The following is a 25,842-nucleotide window of genomic DNA, read 5'->3' as shown; positions in this document are numbered from 1 at the left end:
AAGCTTTTCTTGAAATGCCTCTGTTCGACTCTCCTTCCCTCCTCCCCACCCTATATCTAGACTACCTTGTTTCCCTCAAATCTTCACCTTCTCAAGCTACTTAACCCTGAGCCTAGGGTATGTGCTTGGGGTCATGGGTACACCTAAAAGGACTTTGCCCTGACCAATGACATCAGGTACTGTTGCTCTGAATATACCATTAATTCCCCAAGGGAGATCAAATTTCAAAAATCTTGATGAAAAAATGTTGAGCTGAGAGTCAGGAAACCAAGTTCTAACCTCTGTTCTGGCATTAATTCTAGGCTCTGTTTCTTCTCTGTTATATAAGGGCATTTAAATGTGGTCGCTGTCAACTTTAGCGAGTCTATGAGTTAATGAGCACTCAGGTTCATTTGTTGTCAACTGGCAGTCCCAGTTTCGGTGAACACAACGCACCTTGGGCAAATCATTTTCCTCCTTTGAACATTCCATTTCATCCTCTGTAAAACGAAGGAATTGGCCACAGGATCCCTAAGAACCCTTACAGCTCTACCAAGATACATGATAGTGATTTTTGGGAGGTGGAGTGGGTGGGAAAGGTAGTGGTTTTGAGCCATCTTTCAATTTCGTCATCAAAAGCATCTATCTGTCTGCTCAAAATGTTAACACTCTACCCCACCTCCCCCTCAGTAATCAGACTTTTTGGTTGTTACCTGTAAGGAAACAATTGACCATAGCACTTAGTTATCAATAGTAATTATTTTTAAATAGAAAGCTATAAAATGGTCACCAGTACCATACCATGAGGTGGTGTCTGTCCATCTCTTCCCCTATCAACTCAGTATTTATTTTGCATATCTTCCCTTGACCGCAATTTTGCTCCAGGTGTAACCATTTAGAGTTAAGGGTATTGTAGTATATAATGCAACCATGAGAGGTAACATGGCAATGGTAGACAGAGGACTCATTTGAATTCAGAGACATCCAAGTTCAAATTCTCCCTCTGACACTTACTAGTTGTGATCATGATCAAAGATTCCCAGGCAGTTTTCTAAGACATCTCCCTCCCTCCCTTTTCAGCTTTCTTTTGCGTTTTGTTTTACCCCATAAGACTGAAATCTCCTTGAGGGCAGTCACTGCCTTTCTTTTTAAGGATAGGATAACCCAAAGCTTAACACAGTGCCTGGTACATAGTAGTTACTGAATAAATGTTTATTGAGATGTAGATGAGTTGTGGATCTACATCTATTGTGGAAGCTTCCACATCTAGCTGGTCCTCACATTGAAATGGACAAACAAACAAAAACAAAAAGCCTACTATACAAATATGTTTTGATCTCTACACTGAAAGGCTTTGAGGAGTTTAAAATGTTCTCATATCTATGTGGAAATCTCTTTGTACAGTGTCAATGATGGGCACATAAAGTTCTTAGTTTGGGGACATTGTGTCAACTTATCTTCAATCATGCCTTGGGATTTAGTTTTCAAAGTTATGTTTTGGAGGTGATTATTAATCTTTATGTATCTACTCTAAGAAAAAAGGTAAAGAAAACAAAATTATTGGTGTTGTATTCTGTATAATGGTATGTCTTATGTTTTACTGTATTTTTTTTGAGAAATAAACTTTTTTATACCAAAGCTAGAAAAAAATGACTAGTGATATATACATTAAATAATGCACTTTCTATGTACTTCATTGGATCTCTCTCTATATATGTATTTCCATATATGTAGAAATTCCTTACAAAACAATCCTGAATATAAATTCTTTGTGGGAGGAGGCAACTCAGGGAATATAAATTATACTCTCTAACAACTCCAAACAATAGTCTAGTTTCTCTCAATAAGGTGCCTTGATCTGAACCTTACAAAGTACATATTAACTTTTATTGTAAACAATTGCCAAGATCTGGGAATGACAAATAGGGACTCAGTGAGTCAAACAGAGATAAGCATCTTTTCAATTAATCTCCAAATACTAACTCTGTATTTACTGAAGGACTGAGTTAAAAATATCACAACCAGGCTGGTTTTTAAAATAATAATTTTGCAATATCATTATCAAGGTAGCTATAATATTTCTATATAATAAAATGTAAGGGATAGACAGATGAAGAGATTTATAAAAAATTAAGAAAATATTAAACCAATGCCAATAAATACAGCATAAACAGAATATACGGTAGGAGAAATTATGTGAGATAGCCTGTAACCTTTTAGGTAATTAATATTAATTTGCATTAATCCATTTGCATTCCTTTTGCCTTTTTCCTACTCTCTATTTACTTATCGGTCACTGGGACCCTTATGATACATTTCCACTGCATTCTTTTCCCTTTTTCACCCCTGCTTCTTTTGCTCACATATGCTTCTTCGCATCAATGCCTGTAGCAATACCCACGGGTGAATGGCCCTCCAACTGCGCCAGCCATTGTTGCTGCAGCATCCTGCCTCTTCAGGGCATGTTCATTCCCTATAACTCTCCCTCTTATTCCCCCTTAGTGCCAAATACTCTTAAGACTGACTCCTTCATCTGGAACAATGAGACCAGGAGACTCATGCCAGCATAGTGTAATTCTCCAACAGGCTTCTAGTGCCAAGAATTAAACCACATTCGCTCCAGTGCAGTAGCTTTACACACTATCCCAGGTTTTTTCTGTTTTCCCTTGAGTTGCTGTGGCAGCGATTCACAGCTCAAGAGCCCATCAACAATCAAAAATAAAGTAACTCTAAAAAACACACACACATAAAACCACTTTTTAAAATTAAGTCCCAGTAGACAGATTCTATGTAACATGCCACTTTCCACCCTTCTTTTTGGTTGAAATTGAACCACATTGTTTCTGACATGTGAGAGGCTATATATTTAAGAAATAGTTCACACCTTGAGAAATAATAAAGATGTCTCTAAATTTCAAAGCTAAGTCAAAAAGTAAAAGCACATGTATTAAAGTAGGCTTTTCATGCCACAGAATTAGAATTTTAGAGCTAGCTTGATAAAAGTTTGTGGAAGTAAATTGATTTGAACAAAGACAGACCTCACATATTCTCTACTCCAACTCCGTTTTAAAGATGAGGAACTTGAGACCAAACAGGTCACGATCACAAGTAGTGACACAGCCTAATACTTGATTCATCACAGTATGTATCATGCCTAGGTTTATTTAGTTAAAAAAAATTGAAGCCATATATACATCTGCAGATCCACCTCTCTAAATTATGCTCTCCCTACTTTCATCTCATAATATCCACATCAACTTACTCAAATCCTTTAAGTATTATTTCCCCCAGTTAGAGTTTCACTTAAATGTATGTTCTAGGTTTAGATGATCTCAAAGCAAAATTACCTTCTATGAATAATATGAATGAGCATGAATGCCTCAGTCAGAACAAATAAAAGGGAACCTGCTTGACAAAATAAAATTATTGTTTAAGAAATTACATATAAAATTCCATCAGTTGAGTCATGGCTAAATAAATTATAATACATGAGTATAATGGGAATATTACTGCACCTTAAGAAATGATGAATATAAAAAATTCAGAGAAGCTTGGGTAGACATATGAGATGAGGTAGAATGAAGTAAGCAAAATGAGTAAAGAAATTGGAATAATGTAAATGGGAGGAAGAACAAAGAAAACCAATGAAAGCAAATGCTGCATGTTATGATGATCAACTTTAGCCCTCAAGAAGATTTATGACTAGAGAAGACTTCATTACATAGATAGGTGACCATAGAGGTAGAAGGCTGCATGTTCTGGTTGATATATGGTTGATGTATTTAGTAGTTTTCCTTATAGGCAGAGGGACAGGATCTGTGACTTTATTAGTTTAGGGAGATCTTGGGGAAGGAAACTTCCTCTACCAAAACAAGTTAGCACCTTCTCTGTCTAAAAAATCTTACAAAGTTACGTGGAACATAAGTGACTTCCCAAGGTCATAAGCCATTATGTATCAGAGGCAACATTTGAACCTTCATCTTCTGACTTTAAGACTAGATCTCTATCTATTAAACCAAGTTGCTTTTCAGTAGTTTGGCTGAATTGTTTCTCTTTCTTTTAAGATGTTTGTTAAAAGGAATAGTTCTCTGGGAAAGGGTAGAGATTTAAAAGTGAATATAATATAAAAATAAAAGATATCAATAAAAGAAGGTAACATTTTTAATGAAGAAACTAACTACAAAATGTGAATGTGTTGATATGCATATACTTTCTCTGATGACATGATTTTGTTTTCTCAAGAAGGACAAGGAGAGACTGGAAGATATATTACTAAAAGTTACATTAATGTTGATAATAATAACATTTCTAGCCTGCTTTCTTTTCATCATGAATATGAATGCAATTTAACGGACTCTAAAATGTCTATAAGACTGGAAAGTTATTCTTAATCCAAAGGCCAGGAGGCACTACAACATCTCCATTAGCTAACCACCACTAGTCTGCCACTGTAAATGTCAAGTTCTTCCAGGAAATATTACAAAGAATAACAAACAAAACTGAAAAACATCTGGTATTCTTAAACATCAAGATTTCCATAAGACTTATTTTTCTATATAATTATCTCAAAGTGAATTAACCTTTGGAAATATTTTAGTTTTGGTATCGCCAAAATGCTTATTTATTTCAAATTGAAAGTTAATAAGAGCTTATTAACAGAAAAAGCTAGGTTTTTGGCTTGCTGATTTGTTTTCATTTTTTTTCCAAAAATCTGCAATCAATTTTTGTAATATGCAATACCAAAACCAGTAAAACTTATCCAAATACATGCCCTCGCCCTGTAAAGCAATTAAAAATCATGATTAAAAGTGTTATGCTTTTCAATAAAACTTCACTGACTGTGGTGTTATTAGCACCAATTTTGGTACCAGTACCAAATTTGCTAAGTATTTCCCAAACAACTACTTTCATCATAAAGATGGAGAATTGGAGGAAATTAACTGCTCTACAATCCTTAATTGCACATGGCTTCTCTTTTTCAGACTAAATTTTGCTCTTGTTTCTCTTCTTCAAATGAGTTCATAATGTAACATTTTAATGACCCTGGCTTCTAGGTGGCGCTGCAGATAGAGTGCTGGACCTGGAGTCAAGAGGACCTGAGTTCAAATCCAGCCTCAGACACTTATTGGCTGTGGGTGTGTGACCCTGGTCAAGTCACTTAACCCTGTTTGCCTCAGTTTCCTCATCTGTAAAATGAGTTAAAGAAGAAAATGGCAAACCACTCCAGTCCCTTTGCCAAGAAAACCCCAAATGGGGTCATGAAGAGTTGGATACGACTAATCAACTGAACAGTAACAACAAATATGTTTTTATTAGCATTTGAAAAATGACTCTCTATAAATACAATATTTACTACTAACATGGCCTATAAGTTATAACAGTTACTTTACACACAAATTATTTCATATGATACATAATTACATCTGTCCAACATGCAACAATCTAGGACTACCAATTCAAAGAGATGAGATAGCTTAAATCAGAGCTTCACTGTTAGCTCATCAGAATAATAGAAACCACCAGTAATCTGTACTCTCATCAGAAAGTAGCCCCTTCCACTGCTAAGGTTTTATTTTGATTTACAAACTCTTTTCCTGAGAGAAAAAACACACAACACTTGGTCTTTGGCTGTCTGGCATTCAAATAAGTTTTTGGATATGGTTCACAAAATGTCCTTCAAAGAAAGCTTGACAAAAAGGATGGAAAGGGGTAGTGGGATAAGGGAAGCTACATCTTGTTGATTTAACATATAAAATATCCCACTGAAGCTACACAAAAATACAAACTACTGCACTAATCATTGGTCTTCCCTCAGTCTCTTCCTCCCCACCCCCACCCTTTGACAGCTGTCTTCCTGTCATCCCAACAGGTGCTTTTAGGTCCAGAACAATGGCTAAGGCTTTTAAGCCAGTGCTGTTGACGAGTGAAAGGGAACAACAAATGGTTCAGTAGTGCTCTTTTCCCCGGGTCACTCAACCAGTGGTAACAGTTATTATTTTTATTTATTAGCACTGCAGTACTGTCCTCTATCATGCCTAACTCACCCTCCCCTTTCCCTGACAGCAAGAACATTTTAACTTTTAATAAAAACGGGACAGCACAAGCACTCCTGTGCTGGGCTCTTTTTGTAAAGTGCACAGCTAATGAATGTTGTCCATTTGGATCTGGGTAATTTATGATGTCAGCAGAGTGTGGGTGGGGAGATATGAATCAAGTTCTACTCATCAGTTACATGGTAAGATGTGATGGGGTGGGGGTGGGGCAAGTGTGGGGTAAGAAGTAGAGGAGGGAAAAGGATGACTAAGAAGAGAAGGACATGAGGTCAGAGAGAGAAAGGCAAGAGAAAAGATGCTTAGGATAATTTCTTCAAGATATCTAAGTAGAAAAATGAAAGATTTTATTTTATTCAAATTTTTTTTTTACCAATTTCACTCCTTTATCCATCAATCATGAAACCTTTTAGAAAAAGATAGCAAATGTAATTTTTTACATCATAAAAATAATAGTATTTTTTCAAGTTTGCATATTTGTGTGTCAGGATATTCCTGCTCCTGTGTATGTCAATATAAAAAAAAAAAAAACAAACAGAGGAAAAGAAAAAGGAGAAAATAAAAATAATGTGTTTAGTATGCCAAACAACTGAGTATATTTGAAGCAAATAAGTTTTCAATATCTAGAAGCAAATTCATACATAATGCCTATTATTATTATTATTATGGCATAAGAAAATATGTCACTGCCTACTAAAAAGTAAGATATATGTTTTGAAATAAATGACATCTGACTACTGGTATACTTAAGAAATAGGTTATCTAAATATGTATTTTAATTTTAAATGAATTAATTAGCCTATAGTGAAGGGTGTATTCAAATAATTATCCACGCAATTAGCTATCTAGAACATATTGGTGAAAACATTAATGATAGTATTTGTAGAATCTTATTTTAAAATTCTTACCACTTCAAAATGTGGTAGTAGGGAAGATAAGTGACACAGAAAGTGCATGGGAAAAGAAACAGCTAAAAATACATTAGGATAAGAATTCTAATATATTTTAAAATATGACAGAATGTTTTACCACTGGAAGTGAGAATTAAAGCACATAAAGCCTGATGCTAAACAACTACACATCCTGAATCTTCTCTATCACAGCATATGTGAAAACAAATCCCAATCTCAGTTTGCCAGATGCCAGTAAAAGAGATGAACAATAAAATTGACATGATTCTTATGATAAAGCAGAGATTGTGAAGGGCAGGTAGTGGAACAGTTGAACAGACGGTTAGTTCTAATTCAGGTTACATTTCTATGAAATAAGTGCGTCACATTAGATTAAAATTAAGACAAATGTCATCTTTTGATTTGCTTCAAATACTACATCAAGATTTGCACATAGACTTCTCAACTGGAGTATTCCATCTGCCTTAACAATTTGTTATATTTGTTCTTGCTTGTAACCTTTTATGGATTTTGGATTGTATCTTTTTCAGAGTAAATACAATCATTTCAGCTCTGAAATGACATTTAACTTTAGTGAGTTTAGATGCAATATAATCAAACACAAGTGTTGGAGTCAGGTGATGATTATAATATGTTATATGCCACAAAATTGCTGAACACCAAAATAATTCTTCCTGGAAGAATTACTCTTTAGCAGTATTTATTCTGGAGGGGCAAGAAAAAGAGAAAGAGAGAAAAGGGGGCACTGAAGGAAGGTTGTGACAAACAGAAGTACCTAAAAACATTGTCATTTGCAGTATCATCACAAGGGGTATGTGTCTACTTCTGCTGTCACCTTATGACCTCTCATTTTGACTGTTTTCTGTACCAATAAAATTAAGGGGAAAATAGTTGCCCTCATTGATAGAAGACATAATATAAGTCCAAGGACATAGAAAATGCTATTGTAATAAAGTAGCTAACATTTATTAAGGTACTTTAGGTTTGCAAATCCTTTTACACAACCTCATTCGATCCTTATAACAATCTAGTGAGGTAGGTGCTATAGATGTTATTATTTCCACTTTAGAGATGAGAAAACAGAGGCTTGGGCACATTAATTGACTTGCCTATGATCACCAACTAACAATAGTGGGATATGGAATTTAAACCTACACTTCTCTTGACTCCAAATTTCATAATCTTTATACTATATCATATGATTGTATGGTGCCACAATGTAAAAAATTTAAGGTATGTCTTTGTTCATAATGTTTGATTTTTCATTATTCTGAAATGGCTTGTCTTAGCTATTGGGTGGAATGGAAAAGGGGAGAGGAAGCAGTAGACAGAGATTAAGTAAATCAGAAACTAAGAATTCTTCGTCTCTATTTTCCCCCTACACAGATTGAAATATTCTTGGGCTACAGGGATACTAGTAAATATTTATACCAGAAAAACTTCAGATTTTGTGAGAATCTCCTAAATTTAAAGATTTTCAGAAGCAATGTAATAATTTTGACACATTTCCAATTTCTAAGGGTAGTATTTGAAAAGGAAAAATTATTGGCTCACATATTTTCTCCCAATCACCCATAGAACATTTCTCTTAGTAAAAGAAAGGCATCTGTTCTTATATGAAACTAACTAAAATTTCAAACATATCTATAACTTTAAATAATTCCTCTATAAGGAGTATGTATTTCTATAAAGAAGATAATGGTCATATGAAAGGCAAAGAAGTAGTTATATTACTCTACTATAGAATAATTCTAAAACACTATACATTATATATAGTATATATTTAATAGATGTTGGTTGAATTGAATTTGGTTAATGAAATAGAATTCATAAACCTGAGACTTAATTCTCATTTTAGTTATGCTGTGAATTTTTATTGAAAGTCTCCATTTGAAATCAATGTGAATTCTTAAACCAAAGTGAGGCAAACTGGTACAGTGGGAAAGGGAACTCTATCAGAAGTCGGAGGAACTAGGTTCAAATCTTCACTTTGCAATTTACTACCTGATTGACTTTGGATAGATCATTTAATCAATTTGTCCCTCAGTTTATTCTTTTGTAAAATGAGGGGATTCAAGCTCACAATCAATGCTCCTAAAATCAGTAATGAGGGGGTTAAACAAAAGATAAGGAAATGGGTCAGTCAATATTTGTTATATTTTAAAGTGTGGCAGAAAACACTATGATATCTCTTTACATAAAAAAAAACACTTGCCCAGAGTACAAAATGGCATAAAAGAAGCAACCCCCTCCTCCCAAAGAAGTCTTTTCTAGGCAGCATATTTCTTCCTCGAAAGGTGCTAGAGTTTTAGCATTATCATAATGGCATTTTATAGTGATACGTTAAAATGACAGAAAAAAAAGAAAATCAAGTTTAATCCTGAAATTGTCTTTCAGGTTCATTCATCCATCAAATGTCATATTCAGAATGTGATGATGTGATAAAGAACTATTAGGGACTTCTACATGGACTGTATCAAATCAACTAATCCATAAGGAAGAAAGGATATGAGTTTTTTTTTAACCAAAGTCTAAAGATGATAAATAGAAGACTGTAGATTACGTGAATACATACAAGAAACATATCTGCATATATGCACCCTTTTCCCCAAACCCCTTTCCACAGTATCTATACAAATAGTAAAGGAGAAAGAGGAACTGCCCAGATGTCTGGCAAATGACAAGGGCAAATTCTATTTGCCCGAGAACTGAAGTAGGGGTTTGTGAGAATTGTGGCATAGTGTTACAAGGAATTTAGTAGATCAGAAAAGAATGAATGGGATAACAGGTTCATTATTCAGAAAGTTCTCCTTTGTGAAAAGTCTTTAAGGGAATGCCAGGACAACAAATGACTTAATCCTGGGAAGGGTACTATGACAGACAAGAAAGCAGTCAATCTATACCTTGAAAATGAATAGTACAGATTGCGCTATCACATCACTAATTTGACTTCTGCTGCTCTTAATGATGTCTTAAAAGCAGCAACTGGCAATAGCCCAGAACTGTGCCTCAAATCTAATAACTTGGAGAAAAACAGACATATGAATGTTTAACTAGAATAATAAAATAATCTCTAAAGGCACAGAAAGGAATAGATTTCTTTTTCCTATTTTTAAGGCACTTGAAATCAACTTTGTACCTTTTTTCACATGATGATTATACAGATTGTCATTAAGTAAAACAACAAAAATTCCTGCTTAATCACAATACCCCTAGTCATACATATGAGGGAGAATGAGCATTTTGATCTTATATGCATACCATATCTTCTTTTCTAATGATTGTCTAATATTAAATAATTTTTAATGTTTGTTTAAAACAAACCAGAAACACGTAAAATAGCAGTTTCAATACTAAATGATATGACAGAGTTCTCTTATAAATTAAAGCTGTTTCATTAACTACCACCCTTCTCACTTCTCTGCACTAGGGGGTCAGAGAGCAGTCTTTCAGGAAGTTTTGAAGGTTCTTTTCAAAGTCAGTCTATTTTTGTGTTCCATGGGTCAGATATGAGAGCTCTGCACATTTCTTGGCATTTGTCTTTGGGGTAAATAAAGGTCCCTAGGGACCCTGCCACATCATTCCTTTCAGAAAGGTTCAGGGAAATGTTTGAACCAGATAGGCTCTCTACCACAGGACACAAATCTGCTCCTAAATCTGGGCTCCATGAAAGAACACTGGAGAAGGTATGAAGGATACCTGGCACATTGGGAGAAGTGGGTTTAAGATTTAAAGATTTAAAGTACATGTGGATCACAGTTTTCATTACTGTTACAATTGTATTATAGTTAAGGCAGGAAATGATGCTTTTAGTTGACCTGCAGGTATTCAAAATCCCAACACATATTTCTATACAAGTATAAGCTGGCATGAAATCTCTTCCAAAGAAGTAACAAAATTTAGTACAAGAACTTTTTGTTAAAAATATTTTTCTTATACATTTTTTATTCAATTTTGCATTTTCAGGTGTGAATCTTTATTCTAATATCTAGATAAGGTTATTCATAAGAAATAATTATTTGTTTATTTTGTAAGAATCAACAACATGAAAAAGCTAATGTAATATTCCAACAGTTCAAAAGGCAGGAAAAGAAAAAAAAACAATCAGTGTCCATGTATGCTACCAAATTTTTAGAGAATTAGGAGGAAGTGGCTTTGCTTAATAAAGGGATTATCATATTCTGTAGGAATTTTTTCAAAGTTCTTAAGTGATATATAAGTAAATGTTTTGATTTAATAAGTCTTACTTCAAAGAAATGATATGGTTCAGGTATCACTTATTTTGTTTTAATTTATGGCTCTGTATGATATAAATAAACTGGCTTCTTTCTCCTTTCTCTAAAAAAAAATCAGTTTGTAGAGTAGAACCTTAGAAAACATATAGCAGCAAAGTCAATTCCCAAAGAGTACCAATGACATTCCGTGATTAAACTGAGCTGCCTAAAAGGTACAAACCAGGAGACACACATAGGCACACACACACACACACACACACACACACACACAAAGTTGATTGGAAATTAATTGAAACTCATGTTTTCATATAAATTTCAGTTCATTATTGTTGCAACCAAAAAAAAAGTTTCACAGGATGGGGGAAAAAAGAAAAGAAAGTTCCTTCTATCCTGTTTGAATCATATTTGAATCAATCTCTATGGGGCTACTACAAAATCCTTTAAGCCCACTAGCCTCTTAGCTACATAAAATTAATGAGGCATCTCAAGCATTCATTTTTCTACAGCAAGCAGCTTTAGGCTCTCCAGTTGGACACCTACAATTCACAAAATTAGAAACACTGAACTAAGAGAGGCATTTGCGCATTATCCCTGCATACCATATAGTATTGTAATGTAAACTAGGAAAGATAATTGAGGGATTAAGATGATAAGATATAGGTTGAGTTGCATTTTCTAGGGTTAATAGGGGCAGGTCTCCAACTCTGTGCTCTTCTCTTGACCATTAAAAGTTTCCATTTTCCCAACAGGATGTAAAGTCTTACACAGATAAACATTACAAACTACAACCCTTATAAACTATCCAATCCTAAGAGTTTATTATTCAATGATATTAGCTACCCCCATACAATACTCTGATTAAGCCTCAAATACATTAAGCCTGATTATAATCAATTTTTTTTTTCATAATACTACCTTCTTGCTAATGCTCATAACACTTGGCTCCCAGGGATGTAGTTATAATGAGATGGCAGGGTGTATTTTCCATTAAAGGCCTCTGTTGGAGCTACCGTAGTGTTTCTTCTCGTGTATTACAAGTTCAATACTCTCTCTCTCTCCCCTTTTATTTTTAATGTTTGCCTTACAATAACCAGCCCCTTTCCAAATGATTAATTTTCTATTCTAAACCAGTGTGCTCCTTTTCCCCATTGCTTTGCCATGGTTTCTATTTTAATAACCCTCTCTTCTTTCTTCACTGGTCTCTTCCAGACTTCTTTACCCACAAACTTCACTCCTCTCTTAAAAAAAAAAAAAAACCAAAAACCAAAACACAATCCCCTTTTCTGTGATATCATGATCTACGAGACTTAGGATTGTTCTCGCAGAGTTTCTACGCTGTTTAGAAGAGTTACCCCATAAATGAAACAAAGTCCTATATTATCAACGCTTAACTCAGGAGGTGCTATGGCTATTTGTGTTCTATGACCTCAGTAAAGGCCCTTGATTGAATTGCAGCCGTGCATTAAATCAACCATCATGTATCTGCTATTTGTGGTATTTTATAAATATGTGGGGAGGGAAGGAATAATTTAATAAATCAAAGAAAAGTTATAAAATGTTTCACATATTGGTGTTTTTAAAACACCTTTGATTTAAAAAAATAAGCTTCACTTTGGGAGCTTATACAAATTATCTGAAGAGATATCGCCTAAGAATGCTGAAATGACAGAAAATAAATAATGGAAGCATAATAGATTGCAGATGGGAACTGTCATCCTATGAGTGAACAACACCTAGCTGGTGAATACTATAAGCTTGTTAAAGGCTCCTTTATGAATTAGGCACTGGATATTCATTATATTGCATATCCAAATCATAATTCTTTTTGATTTATTTCTCCAATTTTACTAGAATAGAAACAGTGAGCTGTTAGTTAGGCTAAGTCCATAAATATCTCTTGGCCTGTTTCCAGTAGGTTTGAGCACAGAAGGTGGGATGCTTGTTGCATAAAGTAAAATCTACAACAGGTTTATAAAAATGCTATCTTCCTCAGTCATAGAGAAGACATTCAGAACAGACCATCTTTTCAGCACTACAATTTTCATAGTGGAAAGAAGGAAAAGCTAAAAATGTCTTGTTCAGGAATCCATTTCTGTGAACCAAATTAAACTGCAGATTTCTCCATACGTCTTATATTCTGGTAAGGGCCTTCAAGACACTATTCCTATCTAGAAGGGAATTTTGCAAGTTTGCTTTACTTAGTTAAAAAAAATCTAGGGGAGGGGGTGTGGACCAACAACTCCACACAAACTTAGTAAGAAAAGTTACAGTAAGTCTCTTTTCCCATTTTCTTATATTTGTGTAGCTGTTAGACATTTTGCAAAGGAGGGGAGCACCAGCCAGCCTTTTACAACAAAAGGGCTACTGTCACTGAGCCAGTCCCAGACATGGTGGAAACCAGCCCACAGGAAAAGGCCTGGCTCCAATGTTAGGCCCTGGCCGAGTACAGTCACTATATTCACTCAAATTGGCAACAGGTCTCAGTGTTCCTGGCTTTGAGCTGTGAACAAGGGTCAGGATTGAATAACCAATTATACAACCGCTGACTGAGTTTATCCAAGGTTTGCAAACTGCTATAATAGCCCAGTATTCAACCAACTGTTTTATCCTTTTCCAGATATACTGTCATATCTCCCCTTGAGCTCCATTTACATGTCACTTTATTACATATATCCATTAAAAAGGTTAATACGATGTCACACTCAATGCCTAAATGTTGCCTTTCAGTATCCTTGCCTCTCTCTAGCATGTTTCACATAGGCACCTTTCTCTCTGTAAGTTAAACAAGGTTTCTGTCAAGAATAGAGAACGGTGTTTTAAAAGAACAATAGTCAAATGTCAACAGTTTCAAAATTACTCCACTATGCCATTAGGCAGTATGAAAACACCTTCATATTAGTAATTTAGAAACTCAGGAGTTTGGCAGTTCAGATTAGCACCCCTATATTAATTAAGGTTGTACAAACTTACCTACAATGAAGTATCTGCAACTGTCCTATTGCCCCAAACTCCAATTCTCCCTAAAAGTACTAGAGTCTAATGCAACACTTACATTCTCATAGAGCATACGCTCACATGAATATTTGGTTCTGAATACCCAGTATGGTTAGAGAATGAGATACAAACATGAAGTCAAATTTCAAATTAATTCTCTAAATAGTTAAAATCGGAAGGTTGTTAAATTGAATGAGGATTAGGGAGAAGTGGCAGTGAAGAGCTAAGAAATTAAGAGTCTTTATTTTCAATTGCTGAATATCTATTTTTGTTTCATACTAGGTTTTCACAGGTGTGCTGTAGTGGAAAGACTGAGGCAGCTAGGGGACTCACTGGATACAGCCCCAGGCCTGGGGTCAGGAAGACTCACCTCCCTGAGTTTAAATTTAACCTCAGACATTTAGTAGCTAGGTGACCCTGGGCAAGTTACTTAAATCTATTTGACTCTGTTTCCTCATCTGTAAAATGAGCTGGAGAAGGAAATGGCAAACCACTCTAGTATCTTTCCCAAGAAAACCCCTAACTGTGTCAGAAAGAATAAGACACAACTGAAGATAAACGAAGAATAATAACAAAAGTGGAAAGACTATTGCACTTTGGGGTCAGGAGTCCTGTGTTCAAATCTAGTCTTTTTTGTTTATTAATTGTGTTTTGTTTATTAATTGTGTAGACAAGTCACTTTACTTTTGTAAAGTTCAGTTGGCTTATCTCTAAAAGACAGATAATGATAATTACACTATCTATTTCCTAGAATTGTTATGGGGAATGCACTTCAAAAATCTTAAAGCACTTTATAAATGGGAGTTTATTTTTAATCACTAAGGTATATTCACTGCTTTTCAAAATCAATGACACAAATAGCTTCTAGGAATTTCAAGTTAAATGAAAGGTTTTCTTGTTTCTATGATGTAAGAATAAGGATCTCTATGTCATTGCTCTGGTGCTAGGATGAATAGAGGTTAGTGCTACAACTCTTACTGACATTAAATCATAAGAATGCCTACAACAAAGGCTAGCTGAGTAAATCTGAGATAATATCAGCCTTTAAAAATGTATTATATCTTTTATTTAAATTTTGGTTCATAAATTTCATCTCTTTTTCCCCCCAAAGATATAAGGTAAAGTCCTAAAAGAAAAACATGAAGAAGCATGCCTATGAAAAACTTGAACAACCAAAAGCAAAGAACAGCAGAAAACCCATTCTGATAAGATTTAGCCTAATCTCCAGACCTTGAATTAGGAGTAAACAGCCAACTTTCCGAATTCCAACCCAGACATATTTGGGATATGACGTAATTACAAATTGATAGTTATGAATTTTAGGTGTGACTGCTAAAAACATAAAAAACAAATATTTTAAGTACTTCTCTTAGAGTTTACTGAGTTCACTGATGGATAATAATTACAACTCATACTTATATAGCACTTCAATGTCTGTAATGAAGTTTCATATACAGTATAAAATATAATCCTTACAACTTGACCACATTGAGAGTAGGTGTTAATATTATTTCCATTTTATGGATTAGGAAACTGGATCTCAGAGAGGGTAAGGGACTTGTCTGGTTCACACGGTTAGTCGGTGTCTGAAGTAAGTTTTGAGTTCCTGGTTCCAAATCCAGCACTCCACCTACTACATCAGGTTGACACTAGACAAGCACAGAGGATCATATTCCAGAAAACAGGAGAACACTGAGAGGCAACTCTTTAAACATGTAAACATGAAGAATGATTCTAAGAATCTGCTTCTCAGTGCAGCCTGAGTAGCTCTGCAGGCATGTTAATTCTAAAAACCAGTTCTTTGTGAAACAGATTTAGGAGGTGTCAATGACACCATTTAGACCAAAGGTTTTTAACCTTTTTGTGTGTGTGTGTCATGGACCCCTTTGATAGTCTGGTTAATCCTTCTGAAAATAATGTTCTTAAGTGTACAAATAAAATACACAGGATTACAAAGGAAAATAACTATATTGAAATACAGTTATCAAAACATTTTTTTTAAAGTTCCCAGATGCTAGGTTATGAACTCGAGACTTAGATGAAAGATCTGGGAGAGATCACTGGAAGAGTATAAAACTCCCAGCTTTTCCCCATCATCCAAATGTAAGTTCAGTGATGTGAAGGGACAAATTTAATGCTAAAAATTTTAACAAAATTTTGTCTGCTATCCAAGAATAAGTACAGAGAGGTTCATCACCATCACCTGTCACTAGTAATTTGGCCATAGTAACACATGAAACAAAGATAACTAAAAATGACTTCCAACACTTTACAATCCTCTTCCATTTCTTTAGTGATGGTAACAGAGTAGTAGAATAGTGGGCAGCACAACTAAGAAAAACACAGCTTTCAGACCATCTATAAATAATTTAAATGTCCATACTGTAAGTGTGAGATTTGTATCCAAGGACATGTTGACATACTATGAATCATGTGAAGATTGACATTTTTCATATAAATGGAACCAGAAGGCAGAAGCTGCAGTTAAATGGTTTACAGGTTTTCCTTTGAGAGACATATAAAGGAGTTGGTAGAGCTGATTTCACTATGTACTCAAAAAAAATATATATGTGTATATGTGTGTGTGTATGTATGTATGTATGTATGCACGTATCTATTTATCCATCTATCTATCTATCTATCTATCTATCTATCTATCTATCTATCTATCTATGGATATCTTCTTGCTTTGTAGTTGCCATGACAGACATAAGCAAAAAAAATGCCATTTTCATGATAACCATAGATTATGAACCACCATCTGTGTTAAAGAATGAAGATGCCATGAAATTCTATAACGAACCTGTCAAGATCCTCTAAACCAAGTCAATATATATGAGAATATTTGGTGATTTCAATACAAATGTAGTCACGAGGGAAAGTTATAATAGGATTTTTTTGGGGGGGTTAGGCAATGGGGTTAAGTGACTTGCCCAGGGTCACACAGCTAGTAAGAGTTATGTGCCTGAGGCCGGATTTGAACTCAGGTTCCTCCTGAATCCAGGGCTGGTGCTCTATCCACTGTGCCACCTACCTGCCCAGATAGTAGGATTTTAGAGTGGTTTAGGATAAAGTAACAAAATAGGCTAAAAATTGTTGGCAATAAATGTTTTGGAAGTCTCATGGCTACATGAAAATCTTCCCCAAGAAGATAGAAGGTACTAGAGAATTGTGAGCAAAATATATTTAAAATACCTTGACTATATCTTAGACAGGAAATGACTGATTATTATTAGAAGAGTCCTTTTTGAATCATCTATCTGTACTCAGGCAAACCAAAAAATACTCAGAATAAGTGTTAAAATCAAGAACATAAAGCAAAAACAAAACAAAAGAAAAGAAAACAAAACAAACCCAAAACCTTCAATTAAATTATATAGCTCTTCCTTGGAATATGTAAAAAAGAAAATGCATTGACTCTGATTATAAAGAGACATGGCAGCCAAAGTAAGATTAATTTAGATTTCATTATTAATAATGAATGATTATTAATAACAGCTAGCATTTATATAGAGCTTTAAGGTTTGCAAAGAAATTTGTATATATTATCTCATTTGATCCTTACAACAATCCTGTTAGGTAGGTGCTATTATTATCCCCATTTCACAAATAAGGAAACAGACTGAGAGAGGTTAAGTGACTTGACCAGGTCATACAGCTAGTAATTATCTGAGACGGGGTTTAAATTCAGGTCTTTCTTACTTCAAATCCAGCATTCTATCCATTTTACTACTTAGCTGCTTCATTAGTAGAGCATACTAGGAAGTATATCTTTTTTATTGGTTGAGTTAAAATAAAGAAGAGAAGGGGCAGCTAGGTGGTGCAGGACCTGAGTTCAAATCCGGTATCAGACACGTAACACTTACTAGCTGTGTGACCCTGGGCAAGTCACTTAACCCCATTGCCTAGTCCCCCCCCCCAAAAAAAAATAAAGAAGAGATGATATAACAGAATCAATGGAGCAAAAATATATCCTTATAAGTTTCTCATCCAACAAAGCTCTTTCTATGGATACATTAATGTAAGATTACTTGATAGATACAACCACAGCATAAATTTATTTAGTAATTCTCTGAGGACTAATGAAAAACAAGGAAGCTCCAACAAATTAGAAATTTCTTGAGCACAAAAACTACTTTGTATTATCTTTGTATTCTAAATACCTAACAAAGCACTTCATACCTCACAGATACTCGATGTGTACTTGTCAAATTGAATTCAATAACCAGGACAGAATCCAAATTGAAGAGGGATTCCCAAGGGATAGTTAGTCCCTCTATACTTTTGTTTGTAGATGACATTGCACCAACTAGATCAAGGCCTAACATCCTACAACACCTCCTCAGGCATAGAGATAACTACTCAAAAGTATTTGGCGTGATAATCCACATGGAAAAAGCCAAGTAGATAACACGATTAATGTCCAGACCTTGATATACAGTTCGATGGACACCCTACTGAATCATTCCATCAGATGTACGTGTGTGTGTGTGTGTATCTATATATCTATATCTATATATATATCTATATAATCAGTCATAGAATCAGAATTATAAAATCATGTCATTTCAGATTGAGAGAGTTTAGCAGCCAAAAAAATCCCCACTACATCATACCTTCAGTCTCTGCTTGAAGATTGCCAATGAGGAGAAACCTACAACTTCCTAAAGAAGTCCATTCCTCTTTTGGGTAGCTCTAATTATTAAGAAGTTTTTCCTTATATCACGATTGAATTTGGATCTTTGCAATTTCCTTAGTTCTCTAGTTTAATATTCCTCCTAGCTATGACTTCTTTAGTCAAACCAAAAAAAAGTCATAGATCTAGAGCTTGAAGGGACTGAAAGGGCCATCTAGGTTAGTCTATTTTATAGATGAAGAAACTGAGGCCCAAGCAAATTAAGTGAATTACCCAAGGTCACTCAGGTAAGTATAACAGGCAGGATTAGAATGCAGATTCTTTGATTCCATAGGCAATGCTATTTCCTTTGTACCATGTAAGCTGTCTCCCTGTAAATCTAACCTCTTCTTCACTGTCAGACCTTCAAATGTTTCAAGACAATTATGAGGTCCTTCCCCCACCCCCAGTCTTTTCTTCTCAGATTAAAATATCTACAGCTTCTTTGCTTGCCTGCCCCACCTTCAATTATCTGTAATCTAAAAAATTCCCTCCACCCCCCACCTTAATCTGTAATTGTATTAGAAATTTGAACATGGAAACTCATATGTTGTCTTTCACATGCAATGCAATCATATGCAACCCATCTCCCTGATGTGTGGGGAACATCTTTGCCAACTGGCTTCCCTGGCTTTCTTCATGTCTCGGCTAAAAACTCACCTTCTGCAAGAAACATTTGCCATTCTCCCATATTTCTCATGTCTTCCCCCTAAGATTGCCAACAGTTTATCCTGTACATATCTTTATTGGGATTTTGTTTTTTCTTTGCATTTTATCTCCATTAGACTATAAACACCTTGAGAGTAGGGACTGTTTTTGCTTTTTTTTTTTTTGCATCCCAAGTGCTCATCCAAATGTCCTGCACATAGTAACCACTTGATATATTCTTGTGGATTTGCTCACTGACTAAATGACTGACTACAGAGAAACAATGCAATCGGGTCAGAAATGAATAGGAAGAGAATTACCAGAATTTCCTTTGGGAAATTTCTTAGCATTTTCAATGATCCCAGGCCAGTTCTCTCTCTCTCTGTTTCTCTCTTTCTCTTTCTTTCCCTCTCCCTCTCTTTTTCTCTCTTTTTTCAAACACCAATTTTCATTCTCATTCAGATGTTTTATTTGTAAACCAAGGAAGACCACAAGCTCCAAAGAATGAAAAGGTCAACTAGCAGGAAATGGAGTGATGCACAGTGAGAATAAGAAGGCTACAATACATAACCAGTGATATACTGTGCACAAATTTCATAAATAATATAATCTTAGAAATGTCTCATTGTAAAAGGAGGTGGTCTATTTATATGATGAAAGGAAAAGATAACAAATAGTTTGAATACTGCAGTGACATTCATGGATCATGAAAAAGTCTAGAAGTCGAGTGCATTGTATAGACACTCTATGGAAGCTTTGGGAAGTACACGAACAAATATCATACATGTTAAGAAGGCATAGGTGGGTAGTGATCTGCACAACTAGAGAGGGCACCTATATCAATGGAATCAAAGATCCACTGAAGTATTAACCCATAATAAAACTCAAAAGGATAAAGCAATAAGGTAGCTTTTTGTGTATTCTTCTGGAGTTGGTCTTACTATATTTTATAGTTACTTAATAGTCATCATATCCACACCTGCAGACAGAACTATCAAGCAATCAATCAATCAACTATCGAACAAAGAAGCATTGATTAAGTATCTAAAAGGTGCCAAGAACTGTATTACGCACGAGGGAATAAGAAGACAAAAATAAAACAGCTGCAATCTTCAAGGAGTTTACATTGTATGGGGAAGACAACATGCATAAATACAGCACTATATAAAATATACACAAATAAAATATATATAAAATAAATCCCTGATAATTTATTGGGAAGGAATGAACCTGAGGAAAGGCTTGATGTAGTCTATATTTGAACTGAGTACTGAAAGAAACTAGAGATTCTAATAGCAGAGTTGAAGAGGAACAGAACAAACAGAAACCACATAGTAGTCTTTCAGAAAGACTACTAACATTCCAGAGTTTAAGAAGGCATCAATAATATGAATAGAATGAAAATTTATTTGAATGCAAGTTTCTTGAGGGGAGAGACTGCTTTGTTTTTGTTTTAAGTTAAAAAAAATTAAATTGCACAGCAGCAGAAGCAGGGCTAGAATAGGGGATCATCAGAGTTGGAGTTAGGAAGACTAGGAGTCTTACCTTTGACACATATTAGTTCTGTGACCCTTATATATAACATCCTACTGGTATGGGCAACTCTCTAAGATTAAGTTATAGTTGAGTTGTTGATCTGTACCGATTGAAAGAAAGAGTTTCTACACTGAAATTTCCCTGTAGCTATAGTACCTACCATAGTGTAGAAGAGAATTGGCCCTTAATAAATGCTTGTTGTTCAATAAAAGAACATTTAAAAGTTAAAAAGCAGGTAAATCAACCACGATATAGTGGCAGAGAATTAATATTTTACTTTGCCTCATTAAACAAGCTGTCAGTGTATAGGAGCAATGAAGATGGAAAGTAGAACACAGATGAGCAATGCTTAGGATTCTGACTCCATGATGTAAAAAGCTATTCTTTATGAGAAATTCTCTGTTCTTCGGCTAAGGGCCCTGTTTCTTTTGTCACTTTCTAAAAGGAAAAAAAAATAGCTGAAACATTCCATCAGCCTAATGGAGAATTATGAAGAAGCAAATGATTTTACACTATTTACTGGGGTTTTCCAGGAACCACCTTCATCTCCTTATCCAAAGAATATTTTAAAGAAGGATGAATTTTCTCTGCAGTCCTCTCTTTAAATATGCCTAGTTCAGCTGCCAGTCTCCAGTATTTTTTTTTGCATTACAAAAGGATTTAGGAGCCACATTGTCCTGTTCCTGTAATAGACTCTTGATTGAGTTGAGATCTAAATGACACATAGTGTGGTGAATGATAGAAAAGAAGCCAGAGGGAGACTCTGTTTTTCTTTTACTCCTAAACCAATTACATAAATGCTATGTGTAACACGAAAATTCACTATATTATCCTTTTGTGGGAATCCACACTACAAAACTATATCGAACTATAATGTACTTTGTAGTCAATCACATAAGATTTTCTCTATTATCTGTTTGTATATTCATCCATGATTTCATTCTTTTAACAAATATTTATTGCAAACCTACTATGTGCAAGGCATGATGTGAGATGCTGTGAGGGATTAAAAAAGATGTTCTTTTCCTTTTAAAGCTTACAGGCAAATCCTAGAGACAACATGTACCACTAATACAAATAAGAATGTGAAAGTGCAGAAAGGGAGGTACAACAAAATGCTATGAGTGTTCAGAAAAAGAGACATTCCTTCCAGGTAGAGTGATCAGGGTAGATCTCACGAAGGATATTCTGTTTGAAAGTGGCCTCAAAGGGTGGATTGGAATTGGACAGGTGTACCTAGGGCAGAAAAACATTCTGGGAAGAAGAATAGATCTGAGAAGCAGTTTGGTGTCTTAGATAGTTTATTGAATATGAAGTCATGTGACCTGGGTTTGAGTCCCATCTCAGATACTTCCTAGTTCTTTTCCATAATTAGAACAAGGATAATGTCACATGAAGCACCTCCCTCATAGGATTGTTGTGAGGAAAAGCTCTCTGAAAACCTTGAAGTGTATCACTTTAAACTTCTATGAACAGGTGCAAAGTGAGATGAATAGAACAAAGAAAAACAATATACACAATGGCAACAATTATAATGGAAACAACAAGAACAAAACAACTAAAATTGAATGCTATTGAAATTATAATAACCAAGATTGGCCCCCAAAGAAGTGGTGAAAACAAACCTCTCTTCTTTGAAGAGGTAAGGGAAAATGGGCATGGACAGTCTAAGACTTGACTTGTGTGTTGGTTAGTTTTGCTGGAAGTTTTTTTCTTCCCCTTTAAAAAAATTATTTATTACACAAGATGGCACTATCATAGGAGAGGAAAGAAGGGAAATTGGAAGATGTATAGATATATTTGGAAATGGAGATTATATAAAAACAAAACATATCAATTTTTTTGAATACTATGCTTCTGGTCTTTTTCCTTACCTTGCCAACATCAATATCCAATTTCCCAATCTTTCCTTTTTTCAACACCAAAACAATCAAGTTTTACCTTATAATTTCCTTACTCAAGAAACCTTAGGAATTCTCTATGATAAAATATAAACTTTGTTTGACACTTAAAGGCCTTCACAATCTGGCTCCAAGCTAATGATTCAGATATTTTACATTATTCTCCATCACAAGTCTAGTTAACTGGACTACTTGGAGTTCTCCATACATGACATTCTATCTCTCATCCTTTTCAAGGGCTGCTTCCTGTGTTTGGAAGGCTTTCCCTCCCCATCTCTGGCCTGTGGAACCAGTAGCTCTCTTCAACACTCAGTTCAATGTCTAACTCCTACATGAGGCCTTTCCTGATCTCCATAGGTATTAAGTGGTCTCCTCTAAAACCAGGGGGGAAATTGTGTTTAGTTTATATACATTTGGTATCTACTAATCTGTGTACATTTTGGTTACTCCAGTGAAATGTAAGCTCCTTGAGGGCAGGAACTATTTTACTTTTTAATTTGTATCTTCCCAGTCTAACACAGCCTTTAGAACACAGTAAGCAATTCTTGTTGCATTAAACTGAAGTGAATTGTTGCCTCCATCATGTCTTCTGTATTTAAGTGGTTACATGCAGTGTCTCTTCCAGTTTTATCCTCTTAAGTGACTAACCAAAGGTCAGTTCATGTGGTACCACTTACAAGAGACATCTGATCCTCCTAGTTATTAATATTCTTCTCCCACTCATAGGAAATCACTTAATATTTGCTTATGTGGATACATGTTTTATCCCTCCCTGTTCCTGATAATTCTCCACAGAATATTAATTAGCTCCTTGATTCTCTCTTTTTTTTTTAGGCAATTGGGGTTGACTTACTCAGGGTCACACAGCTAGTAAGTGTCAAGTGTTTGGTCTGAGGTCAGGTTCTCCTGACTTCAGGGCTGGTGTTCTATCCACTGCACCACCTAGCTGTACCTAGTTCCTTGATTCTTAAGAGAAAGGATTTTTATCTTTGTATCTCCAGTTCTGACCACAATGGCTTGCAAAGAATAGTATTTAAAAACGCTCATTGAATTCATAAATGTTGGAGGGGATGTGGAAAATTGGGACACCAATGCATTGTTAGTGGAGTTATGAACTGTTCCAACCATTCTGGAGAGCAATTTGGAACTATGTCCAAAGGGCTATAAAACTGTACATACCCTTTGATCTATCGATACCACTACTAGGTCTTTATCCCAAAGAGAGGTACAGATAGAATTTGGAACTAAAAATGCTTAAAAATGTTAATTTTGTTTTAAAATGTAATCGGGGAAAATAAAATATATTAAAAAATACTTTGTCATCAAAAAAGAGAGTGTGGGGAAAGGAGAGAATACATGAGATTATCTTGAGGTACACTCACAATTAGGGGGCATAGATGAAGATATAGCAAATGAGGTTGTGAAGGAATGGCCTTAAAGGAGGAGGAGAACCTTTTGTTGTTATTCAATCATTTCACTTGTGTCTGAATCTTTGTGACCCCATTTGGGATTTTCTTGGTATGATACTGGAGTGATTTGCCATTTCCTTCTCCAGCTCATTTATAGATAAGGAAAACGAGACAAACAGGGTTAAATGACTTGCTCAGGGTCACACAGCTAGTAAGTGTCCAAGGTCGGATTTGAATTCAGGTTTTCCTGACTCCACGCCTGGTGCTTTATTTATTGTACCACCTAACTGCCTAGAAGGAGAACCAAAATATTGCTAAGTCATGAAAATCTAGACAGGACAGTATTTCCAGAAGGAGAAAGTAGTCAATAGTGTCATGTTCTTCAGAGAAGTCAAGAAAGATGGAGACTAAGAAATGATGATTAGATTTGTCAATTAAGAAATTTCTAGTAATTTTAGATTATGTAGTTTCAGTTGAGTGGTGAGGTTAGACACAAAATTCAAAGAGACTGAGAAGTGAGTGAATAAAGGTCAAGTGAAGATAAGGAATATATACAGTTCCTTTTTCCCTGCCCCTTGGAGGTTGTCTGTAAAAGAAACGTCTCCCTATATAGTATCATAGCAAGAGGGTATGCCAGGGACAAATGAGGACCTTAGGAGTGAGTATGGGGAACACTTAGACGTGGTGGCAGTCATGGAATCAAGTAGAAAGGGGAAATAAAGAAGATTACAGAGAGGATTAGACGGTGACAGGAAGCTGCTGGATTTGGCTTCTCAGTTTTATACTTATGGTCAAAAATTCAGCAGGTGGGATTACAACCTATTTTGTAAAACTCAGTTTCTTGTTATCTATCTTTTTTTCCTTTCCTTTTTTTTTTGACTGGACCTGTGATTTCATTGGTTTAGCAAGGCCCTGATGAGGAATTTCCTCTAACAATGAAGATTAGTACATTATATTATATGTATTATATGTATATATTATATTAGTACATTATAGTTTTAGATATTTGGATCAGTGGGAAGTTAAATGTCACATTCAAGGTCAAAGAGCCAGTAAAAATCAAAGATCTAACTTGTACTAATACCTCCTGTCTGTGAAGACAACTCTACACTATGCCACACTGTCTCTCTCATTTCCTCTTATTAATTGGAAACGATCATTTTTAGATAAAGATTTTCCTAAAAACTTTTTCCTTGAAATTTTGGAATACCAAGTAATTCTATTCAATAAAAATATTATTTCCAATAAAATGCATCAAACATTCTAATATATCTAATATACTTAGAAGAAATATCATAGTGGTTTAAGACACACTTATGAAAGTGTTTCTAGCATTAAATAACTACATTTATAAAATCATCAAAAGGGGGGCATTAAATAAGCAAATATTTATTGAATTCCTACTGTGTTCTCATCAGAGTGCTAGGTACCATGGAGAATGTCTGTTTGTGTGTGTGTGTGCGCATGCATGTGTGTGTGCACGAATAGAGAAATAGATACAGAT

The 25,842-nt window shown here is 35.1% G+C and overlaps 1 protein-coding gene across 3 annotated transcripts in view; it reads right to left on the bottom strand.

Annotated features, from left to right (window-relative positions):
* Positions 1–25,842, bottom strand: part of SOX5 (SRY-box 5) — a 1,269,090-nt gene that overhangs the window by 251,396 nt on the left and 991,852 nt on the right. The gene's annotated exons all lie outside the window — the stretch shown is intronic.

Source organism: Vombatus ursinus, unplaced genomic scaffold (assembly GCF_900497805.2).
Source record: "Vombatus ursinus unplaced genomic scaffold, bare-nosed wombat genome assembly UNPS02014830.1, whole genome shotgun sequence".
Lineage (NCBI taxonomy): Eukaryota > Metazoa > Chordata > Mammalia > Diprotodontia > Vombatidae > Vombatus > Vombatus ursinus.
The sequence above is the reverse complement of the archived record's forward strand: the minus strand, read 5'-3'. Positions and strand labels throughout refer to the sequence as shown.